The sequence below is a fragment of the Aegilops tauschii genome, chromosome 7 (genome assembly GCF_002575655.3).
Source record: "Aegilops tauschii subsp. strangulata cultivar AL8/78 chromosome 7, Aet v6.0, whole genome shotgun sequence".
Classification (NCBI taxonomy): domain Eukaryota; kingdom Viridiplantae; phylum Streptophyta; class Magnoliopsida; order Poales; family Poaceae; genus Aegilops; species Aegilops tauschii.
In genome coordinates, this window is record NC_053041.3 from 425906467 (window position 1) to 425917784 (window position 11318).

At 45.4% G+C, this 11318-nt stretch overlaps 1 pseudogene; it reads left to right on the top strand.

Moving 5' to 3' along the window:
- Window positions 1-342: 342 nt before the first annotated feature.
- Window positions 343-8747, top strand: LOC141027232 (uncharacterized; annotated as a pseudogene).
- The last annotated feature ends 2571 nt before the right edge of the window (window positions 8748-11318 follow it).

Consider the following 11318-nt stretch of genomic DNA (forward strand, 5'->3'; position numbering starts at 1 on the left):
GTCATGTCTACATAGTTCTCGATCCCGTAGGGTCCGCACGCTTAACGTTCGGTGACGATCGGTAATATGAGTTTATGTTTTTATGTACCGAAGGTAGTTCAGAGTCCTGGATATGATCACAGACATGACGAGGAGTCTCGAAATGGTCGAGACATAAAGATCGATATATTGGATGACTATGTTTGGACTTCGGAAGGGTTCCGAGTGAGTTTGGACGAATACCGGAGTACCGGAGGGTTACCGGAACCCCCCGGGGAGTGTAATGGGCCTCATGGGCCTTGGTGGAGAGTAAGGATGGAAATTTTACCCATGGGTATGGGTATCCACGGATACCGTACCCGCATGGGTAGGGTATGAGCACATTTTTGTACCCACGGGTAGTACCCATACCCTACCCGTTAAGTCATGGGTAGGGCACGGGTATAGCCTTTTACCCATGGATACACCCATACCCTACCCGTTTATATTGACATGTGAACCTTACCTGTGATTCATAAGTGTACCTATGTTAAATTTGTGTTGTGAGCTTATGAACCTATGTTAAAGTTGTCACCAATTGTCAATTTGAATTGAGATAATTGTCATGTACTCATCTATCTATTATTGAGTTGTGATCAATGATTTTTTTGTAAAATGTCTTATAAATGAATGTAAAATTGCGAATAACACATGTACTGTTTGATCTACCCGTTGGGTACCCAATGGGTATGGGTACCCGTCGGGTATGGGTACGGGTAAAGTTTCATACCCATGGGTACGGGTATGGGTAGAATTGTGTATCCATTAACTAAATGGGTATGGGTATGGTATTGATCTACCCGCCCCATACCCTACCCATTGACATCCTTAGTGGAGAGAGGAAGGGGCGGCCAGGGCAGGCCGCGCGCCCCCTCCCCCTCTAGTTCGAATTGGACAAGGAAGGGGGGCGGCGCCCCCCCTTTTCCTTCCCCCTCTCTCCTCCTTCCTTCCCTCCTACTCCTACTCTTGGAAGGGGTGGAATCCTACTCCCGGTGGGATTAGGACTCCCCTTGGGGCACGCCTAGGAGGCCGGCCTCCTCCCCCTCCTCCACTCCTTTATATACGGGGGAGGGGGGCACCCCATAGATACACAAGTTGATCATTGATCTCTTAGCCGTGTGCGGTGCCCCCTCCACCATAATCCACCTCGGTCATATCGTCGTAGTGCTTAGGCGAAGCCCTGCGCCGGTAGCTTCATCATCACCGTCATCACGCTGTCGTGCTGACGAAGCTCTCCCTCGAAGCTCTACTAGATCATGAGTTTGTGGGACGTTACTGAGCTGAACGTGTGCAGATCGCGGAGGTGCTGTACGTTCGGTACTAGGATCGGTCGACCGTGAAGACGTACGACTACATCAACCGCGTTGTCATAACGCTTCCGCTTTCGGTCTACGAGGGTATGTGGACAACACTCTCCCCTCTCGTTGCTATGCATCACCATGATCTTGCATGTGCGTAGGATTTTTTTGAAATTACTACGTTCCCCAACAACCTTAACATCAAACAAATATGGCTAAGGTAAACAACATCATCTCCAAATGATAGCTTGAATGTGTTGGTTTCAGCATGCTGTTAAAGCGGATATAAAATGGAAGGGAATATTACCTACAACAGGCTTCACATGCACCAAATATTGCAATTCAAACTGGTATTGTTGAAAATGAATAAAACGTAGGTCATGCTTAAACATCACACCAGATAAATGTGTAAAACTGAAATAAAGGGCATGTGTTAACTACACCAGGCATAACTGGAACAAAATATAGCCGTTCAAACTGGTATTGATGAAATTGACTGCACAGTTCCGACTTGCACATAATTGTAAGTGCATCTAGTGCCCCTTAGTGATTTTTGTGTATTAAAGACTTATAGGTTAAGGGACTGATGCGTTTGTGAGTGTACACATGTCTATTAGTCTATGAGGAGTTTGATATTTATAGAGAAAGTCGACCCCTAAAAATGAATGTCTTCGACTAAAGACTTTGGATTTCTAAAGACTTTCTGAAGACTTTGAAAGTGAAGAAATTGGTGTGACCTTGAAGACTTGGTATTCATTCGAGGAACATGAAGCGTGAAGACTTTTGTTTTTGTAGTTTCATTTTCTCTTTCTTGAGTCATAGGAAACACCATACTGTTAAAGGGGGTCGAGGAAATACTAAGGAAAAATTTCCATGTGATGCTCAACTCAAAATCCTACACCTACCAATCCCTTCGAGTGAAGCCATTGGAAATCTCATACAGTTCAGTCAATTTCTTCAGTGACAGAGACAAAGTTCTTCTGGTCTCTGAGGAATTTGTTCTGACTGAGGAGTTAGGAATTCACCAGTGCGGATTGCCTACAAGTGAGGAACATGATAGCCCTGAGGAATTTGATAGTCAAATTTCCGACCGTTGCTGTGCTGTGCACCAGCTGTCCCAAAATATCTACCCACCTAACGGTCATATCATTGAAGGGCATTTATGTCTTATCATGTCGGGCTGCTCCCTAGGCTATAAATAGCAGCCCCCTACAACCACTAGCTGGTTGGCTGCTCCGAGAGAAACTGACACTTGTCATTTGAGAGCATCCCATCCTCCGAGGACTTTGAGCGAAAATCATCAAGTGAGGAAAACCCAAACCCAAACACCTACAAACCCAAAGTGATTGAGCATCACTGAAGAGATTGATCCTGCGTGGATCCGATGCTTGTTACCTTTGAAGACTGTGCATCTTCCAGATGGTTAGGCGTCATGGTCTAGAGCATCCAAGAGGAAATTGTGGATCGTCGAGTGACCGAGTTTGTGAAGGTTTGGAAGTCACCTGAAGACTTACCACGAGTGATTGGGCAAGGTCTGTGTGGCCTTAGCTCAAGGAGAATACGGTGAGGACTGTGTGTCCTCAGGTTTGAATACCTAGCCGCTCCAACCAGACGTACAACTGTCACAGCAGTTGGAACTGGTCTACCAAATCATTGTCTTCACCAAGCCTACTGGTTCTATTTCCTCAACTCTTCCATTTCTTCATTACTGTGTTAAGTACTTGTTCATATCTGTTTGAAGACTTTAACTGAAGACTTTCTCAATTTCCTCAGTTCAATTTCTTCAGTCTGTTTGTCTTCATCCTATTTTATCCCGTGTTTACGCTTCCTGTACTCTGTGTCTGTTTTCATTCCATCATGATGTCCATGTTTATGTTATGTCATGTATGCATCTGAGTACTTATTCCGCTTCATGATACAGGACTGCTCAACTTTTGCACTGACATTGTTGATTGGAATGAAGAGCTAATTCTTCAGTTCTATGCAACACTGCACATCACAGGAGATGCTGACGATGTGAACGCTTGGGTTTTGGACTGGATGACCGAAAATACTCACTACAGAGCACCGGCCTATGAATTGCTTCATGCCCTGCCAATCAGTCCTCCCCTTGAAGGCGCTCGTTGTCTGTACCATGAACGTGAACTTACTGCTCATTACATGCAAGTACTGATGAAGCCGCTGAAACCCGGTCAAGCCCCAAGGACCAAATTCCTCATGAAGGAATTGATGTATGTGCCAAGAACAGTCTATCGCATTCTGACGAAGACTTTGAGTCCTATCAAAGGCCACGACTCGACTGATGAGGAAGTTGTTGGCATCATGAAGAATCTGCTGTTCAATATCATGCATGGCATTCCTGTGAACTATCATGATTTCTTCATGAGGACTCTGGCAAATGTTGCCCTCTCTCCGTTTGAGCTGAAGCCTTATGCTCCTTGGATTATGAGATTCCTGAGAACAAGGTCTTCACTAACCTACAAGACTGATTTTCAGAATCACCTCAGCTACTTGCCCCCAATTGAAGTCCTCAAGCGGACATATTCCTCAGCTGATGAAAAGGGCAAGGCACCTGCTATTATTGATGAAGGCATTCGTCCATTGGATGGTCAGTTTCACAAAGCTGCATCTTATTCCACCAATGATGACTCTGCCACTCATGACTCTGCCGCTAATGCTTCAAAGCCAAATCCTCAAGCCACAGCTCCAAGAGTGTTGACTGACCGTGAACTTCTTCTTAGTCTTCACCAGAAGGTGGATCGAAACCACAAATGGGTTAAGCGTTAATTTGGTTCTATTCTTCACAACATGACTGCTACACACAATGCAGTGAAGAAAAACCATTACTACCTCCATGAAGTCTTCGGTCGCACCTAGGCTGTTTTATCACATCTGTATGGTGAAGAAGATCTGAAGCAAATGGGTCTCAAGGAGGACTTTGACTGGTCTGCACCTCCACCGAAGAAATTCAAGAAGGTCAAGGTTCCTTCCTTGGTGGCTAGCTCATATTCTTCATCACGCGAAACCGACGAGCATGAAGACTTGGACGACACTACGGCAGGCCCTACAACAACAAACGACCCCAACAATCCTGGCGCTCCTCCATCAACATGATATTCTTCAGGGGCGTTAGTCCTCATTTTTGATCCTTTTGGTCATTCGATGATAAAGGGCGAGAAATTTGAGAGTTAGTCTTCAAGCGGGTCTACATAAATGGGTGTTTTTTTGCAAGTTACAACTCTCATTCTTTTGAAGACTTTGCTGGATCGAGTTGTAGACTTAAACCCTATGGTGGTCTGATACTTTTGATGTGTTCTTCTGCATGCTTATTCCTCATATATGTTAATGCACGCATGCTGAATTACATCAGTCACCATATTTTATCATGCATTTCAAATTCTTCACATTATATGCCAAATGCGTGTATGAATTACAAGATATAGGGGGAGATCTCCATGATACTACTCTTCAAGTGTGCATTGCTTCAAAAGCAAATTCCTCACTATGCACATCTTCAGGGGGAGTTCTTCTATATCTTGCAATCAAATTCCTCAATATCAGTATGTACACTTCATATGTTTACCCCTGTTGAAAACTTAACCTATATTGTCATCAATCACCAAAAAGGGGGATATTGTAAGTGTATCTAGTGCCCCTTAGTGATTTTGGTGTATTGAAGACTTATAGGTTAAGGGAATGATGCGTTTGTGAGTGTACACATGTCTATAAGTCTATGAGGAGTTTGATATTTACAGAGAAAGTCGACCCCTAAAAATGAATGTCTTCGACTGAAGACTTTGGATTTCTGAAGACTTTCTGAAGACTTTGAAAGTGAATAAATTGGTGTGACCTTGAAGACTTGGTATTCATTTGAGGAACATGAAGCGTGAATACTTTTGTTTTCGTAGTTTCATTTTCTCTTTCTTGAGTCATAGGAAACACCGTACTGTTAAAGGGGGTCGAGGAAATACTAAGGAAAAATTTCCATGTGATGCTCAACTCAAAATTCTACACCTACCAATCCCTTCGAGTGAAGCCATTGGAAATCTCATACAGTTCAGTCAATTTCTTCAGTGACAGAGACAAAGTTCTTCTGGTCTCTGAGGAATTTGTTCTGACTGAGGAGTTAGGAATTTGCCAGTACGGATTGCCTACTAGTGAGGAACATGATAGCCCTGAGGAATTTGATAGTCAAATTTCCGACCGTTGCTGTGCTGTGCGCCAGCTGTCCCAAAATATCTACCCACCTAACGGTCTTATCATTGAAGGGCATTTATGTCTTATCATGTCGGGCTGCTCCCTAGGCTATAAATAGCCGCCGCCTACAACCACTAGCTGGTTGGCTGCTCCGAGAGAAACTGACACTTGTCATTTGAGAGCATCCCATCCTCCGAGGACTTTGAGCGAAAATCATAAAGTGAGGAAAACCCAAACCCAAACACCTACAAACCCAAAGTGATTGAGCATCACTGAAGAGATTGATCTTGCATGTCTGACGCTTTTTACCTTTGAAGACTGTGCATCTTCCAGACGGTTAGGCGTCATGGTCTAGAGCATCCAAGAGGAAATTGTGGATCGCCGAGTGACCGAGTTTGTGAAGGTTTGGAAGTCACCTGAAGACTTACCACGAGTGATTGGGCGAGGTCTGTGTGACCTTAGCTCAAGGAGAATATGGTGAGGACTGTGTGTCCTCAGGTTTGAATACCTAGCCGCTCCAACCAGACGTACAACTGTCACAACAGTTGGAACTGGTCTACCAAATCATTATCTTCACCAAGCCTACTGGTTCTATTTCCTCAACTTTTCCATTTCCTCATTACTGTGTTGGGTACTTGTTCATATCAGTTTGAAGACTTTGACTGAAGACTTTCTCAATTTCCTCAGTTCAATTTCTTCAGTCTGTTTGTCTTCATCCTGTTTTATCCCGTGCTTACGCTTCCTGTACTCTGTGTCTGTTTTCATTCCATCATGATGTCCATGTTTATGTTATGTCATGTATGCATCTGAGTAGTTATTCTGCTGCAAGTAGTTTTTCCTCACCCTGAAATTCCTCAGTGAAGAATTCATAAAAATCGCCTATTCACCCCCTCTAGTCAATATAACGCACTTTCAATTGGTATCAGAGCAAGGTACTCCCTTGTTCTGTGTGATTTTGGTTTAACCGCCTGGAGTTTTAGTTATGTCGACCGCAGGTATGATCAAGGTCTCTACTGGGTGTCCTACCTTCGATGGGACGGACTACCCCTACTGGAAGAATAAGATGCGAATGCATCTTGAGGCAATTGATAACGATCTCTGGTATGTTGTGGAAAATGGTGTTCCCTCAGTCTCACCTTCTCTGAACGCTACTGATGTGAAGAGATTCAAGCAACTCGATTCCCAAGCGAAGAACATCATATATGGCCATCTGAGCAAAGGGCAGTACGGAAGAGTGAGTGCTTTGGAAACTGCTAAGCTTATCTGGGATAGGCTGTCCAAGGTCAATGAAGGAGTCTCAACACAACATGACTCTCGAGTTGACGTTCTTCGCAATTTCTTCAACCGCTTCAAGAGACTCGACAATGAAAATGTTCAGCAAACCTTCGATTGCCTCACTGACATCTCAAATGAGCTTCAAGCACTTGGTGCCACTGACATCACCGACCATGAGGTGGTGAAGAAATTGCTGAGATCGCTTGATTCCTCATTTGATACTCTGGCACTGATAATACAAGAACGGGGAGATTACAAGTCACTTGATCCTGCTGATATCCTCGAGAGGCTAAACACTCATGAGTTCCAGCTTGCTGAGAAGAGAGATCTCTATGGTTCGAGCTATGGCAGATCACGTGCCCTGAAGGCCAAGGCTGTCTCTGAATCTGAAGGTGAAGATTATGGTAGTAGCCTTGGTGATCCTGAAGAACTGAGCCATGAGCTAGCACTGCCCGTGAAGAAATTCCAAAAGTTCTCTAGACATGGTCGTTTCGGAAAATCCTCAAGGAGCAATGATTCCTCATCCAGTGACTACAAGAAGAGGCTATGCCACAAATGCAAGAAACCTGGTCACTACGTTCAAGATTGTCCTTAGTGGGAAAAGGAATCAAAGAAGAAGAAATACAAGGATTACAATTCTGATGATGCAAAGAAGAAGAAGAAATCTTCAAAGTCTTCATCATCAAAATCCTTGAAGTCTTCATCTCACAAGAAGAGCACCTCCAAGAAGGCTCGGGCATTCATTGGCAAGGAAATTCACTCTGAGGCTGAATTTGAGGAACATGAGGAAGAGGAGGCATCTGAGGAGTCCGAGTCTGGTGTGGCGAGCCTAGCTCTCGCCACTGCATTCGTCAGCAAGTCCATCTTCAACTCTGAAGAAAATGGCTTCACCAACAAGGCTGATGAAGGCGATGATGACTACGCTCCCACCTATTGCTTCATGGCAAAAGGTGTCAAGGTACTCAAATATCCCTCCTCTGAATCAAGTGAGGATGAATCTGATGAAAATCTCAAGCCTAGCTACTCTAAACTTGCTAAGATTGTTGTGAAGCAACAAAAGGCTTTTGAAAAGGTTCAAAACATGCTAGACAAAAGTGATGATATGTTGGGTGAAGAAATGGATCGCACTAAAACCTTGACTGAAAATCTTCAGAGACTTCAGTCTAAGTTTGACAACCTTCAAAGTCATCATAACACTCTCTTATCTGATCATGAGAAGCTTTCTTATGAATTTCTTCAAAGAAAGCAAGATCTTGAAAAGCTAAGGGTGAGTTATGAAGATCTTCAGAAGGAGCGCGATTCATTACTTGCTCAACATATCAGCGCTACCCAGGAAGAATTCATTCCTCCATGTTTGAAGTGCATTGAACGTGAATCTGCTAATTCTTCACCTGAATGTTCAAATGCTTCTTCTGCTACAAATTCTTCACCTGACTCTGCTGTCACTAATTCTTCATCTGAGGACATTGCTAGTATCACTGATGATGCAGGGTTGAAGGAATTGTATATGACAGGCATGTACAAAAGCCTCAAAGGGCACCAGACTCTCTGTGATGTGCTTAAAAAGCAGATCCTCAATAGGAACCCTAGTGTGACGCCCTCGATTCAATCGTACACTAATCATACACGCAAATGTGTACGATCAAGATCAAGGACTCACAGGAAGATATCACAACACAACTCTAGACACAAATTAAAAAATACAAGCTTTATATTACAAGCCAGGGGCCTCGAGGGCTCGAATACATAAGCTCGAAAACACAAGAGTCAGCGGAAGCAACAATGTCTGAGAACAGACATAAGTTAGACAAGTCTGCCTTAAGAAGGCTAGCACAAAAGCAACAAAGATCGAAAAGGCAAGGCCTCCTGCCTGGGAGCCTCCTAACTACTCCTGGTCGTCGGCGGTCTCCACATAGTAGTAGGCATCGGCGGTGGCATCTGGCTCCTGGGCTCCGACATCTGATTGCATCAACCGGAAAGAAGAAGAAAGGGGGGAAAAGGGGTAGCAAAGGAACCGTGAGTACTCATCCAAAGTACTCGCAAGCAAGGATCTACACTACATATGCAACATTATCAAAGGAAGGTTGTATATGTGGACTGGGCTACAGAAATGCCAGAATAGAGGGGAGAACCTAGTCCTATCGAAGACTAGCATCTTCTGGAAACCATCATCTTGTAGCAACAGGAGGGAGTAGAGTAGCATAAAGTAAAGTAGTAGAAGTGTTATCAACCTCGGCCAGAGATCCTTTCTCGACTCCCTGCGAGAAAGCAATTCCCAGAGCCATACTATCCATTTATCACCTCATATCCAAGTCTCATCTCAAATATCCAGTTCTAGTTGTATCGATCGGGATACAACTCCAAGTGTCCGTTACCGTAGGACAGGCTATCGATAGATGTTTTCTTCCCTGCAGGGGTGCACCAACTTACCCACCACGCTTGATTAACTCCGGCCGGACACACTTTCCTGGGTCATGCCCGGCCTCGGCCAAACAATACGCCGCAACCCGACCTAGGCTTGATAGAGAGGTCAAGCACGCCGGACTAAACCTATGCCCCCAGGGGTCATGGGCCATCGCCCCGAGAACTCCTACATGTTGCATGGGCGGCCGGTGAGCAGACCTAGCTACCTCCTTAAAAAGGCGGGAGCTTACCAGTCCAACCTGGTGCGCGCCGCTCAGTCGCATGACGTCTATTAAGCTTCGGCTGATGCATACGACGCAGAACGCCCATACTATGCCCACGTGATGGTTAGTGCTATCAGGCCAGAGGCCCCTTGGATCAAATATCCAAATCGTAGTGGATTAGGAACGCGCGGTAACAAGCAGAGACTCACGAAAGATGTGACCCCGTTGCCCCGTCTCGAGGACTTGCGGCAAGGGCTAAGAATGCCTGGCCACGCCTCGTAATTATCTCGCGGGCACCCTCTAGGTCAACCCGTCTCCACATCACTCGCAATTATGCTCGCGCGGGTACCCCTCAGGGTCGACCCGTCTTTAGTAACATGGTTCAGTGTAAAGTCATAGTAACCATAGTAATTGTGTGTCCAAACATCAAGGGGAAACCCCAAGGAATCACCCCCGGTGAATTCCACTCGATGTAATCATCAAGGTGAACGTAAGAGGGACCACCCTCGAGGTTCACACTTGAGGGGTTGCACGACAGAGTCGTATCGGAAGTGGTTAAGGCGGAATCACCCTCGATGACCACGACCGAATAACTACACTAGCGGGTTAACATCAGAAGTGCTGATGAGGCCTCACCCTCAGCACTCGATAGTAACCTAGTAGTGTCGAGCAACTAAGGGGAAGTGATGTGCGGTGTCGGGGCCTGGTCTTCGATCCCGTTGGTCGGGTCTTCGATGATGAAGCAGGGGCAACAAGGACAAGGTGGGGGTCACTGATGGATCACTAACCAACCTATACTAAGCAGTTTAGGATAAGCAGGTAGGTAACAATAAGCAGGTTACAAAAGCAGGCTATGCATCAGAATAGGAGCAACCAATTACAGTAGCAAAATCTAATGCAAGCATGAGAGAATGGAATGGGCGATATCGGGATGATCAAAGGGGGGGCTTGCCTGGTTGCTCTGGCAAGGAGGGGTCGTCGTCGACGTAGTCGATCACCGGGGCATCATCGGCCTCGGGGTCTACCGGAGAGAAGAGGGGGAAGAAACAGTAAATATAAGCAAACAGAGGTACCACTAAGCATGACATGACGAAAAGCAGAACTAGGGGTGTTCTAACGTTAGCGCTGCACGATATAGGTGAAGGGGGAAAACAACCGGGAAGGTATCCCCGATTCCGGACCCGTGTGAGACAGATGACCGGAGGGGGAATGTTCCATGTTCAAATAGTTAGAGGCATCTGACAGGTATGTGGGTAGCGTATTCGAGTTCGTCTCGTCGTTCTGAGCAACTTTCATGTATAAAGTTTTTCGATCCGAGCTACGGTTTATTTTATATTAATTTTCAAAGATTAAACATTTTTGCATTTGTTTTAATTCGCAAATAAACAGAAAATATTAAGTGTACACAGCCATGTGCTAGCCACAGAGGCTGACTGGTGGGGTCCAGGGGGTGTCCAGTCAGCAGTTGACCAGTCAACTATTAACTGGTCAACAGGGTCAAATGGGGCCACATGTCATAGACTGGGTCAACCCAGTCAATAGTTTGAATGGTCAAACTGGACAGGGGACCCACATGTAAGTGTCATAGAGGTAGATTATTGTCTAAATTAAATTAAACTAGGGGGCCACATGTCATTTGCTCTAAAGACTAAACTAGTACTAAATTAGTACTACTACTAAACTAGTCCTAACTGGTCCTAATTAGACCTAGTCTAATTAAACAAGGCCGGCCACTTGCAGTGGCATAGCCACGGCTGTGCTCAAGGAGCACTAGCTCCATGGCCAGCTAGGAGCTGCAGGCGGCCGCAGCGCAGCACAAGAGCAGCAACCGCAGCTTAGCAGCACAGAGCAGCGGCAGCACGGCGGCGCAGCGGCAAGCAGAGCAACAACAGCGGCTAGAGCA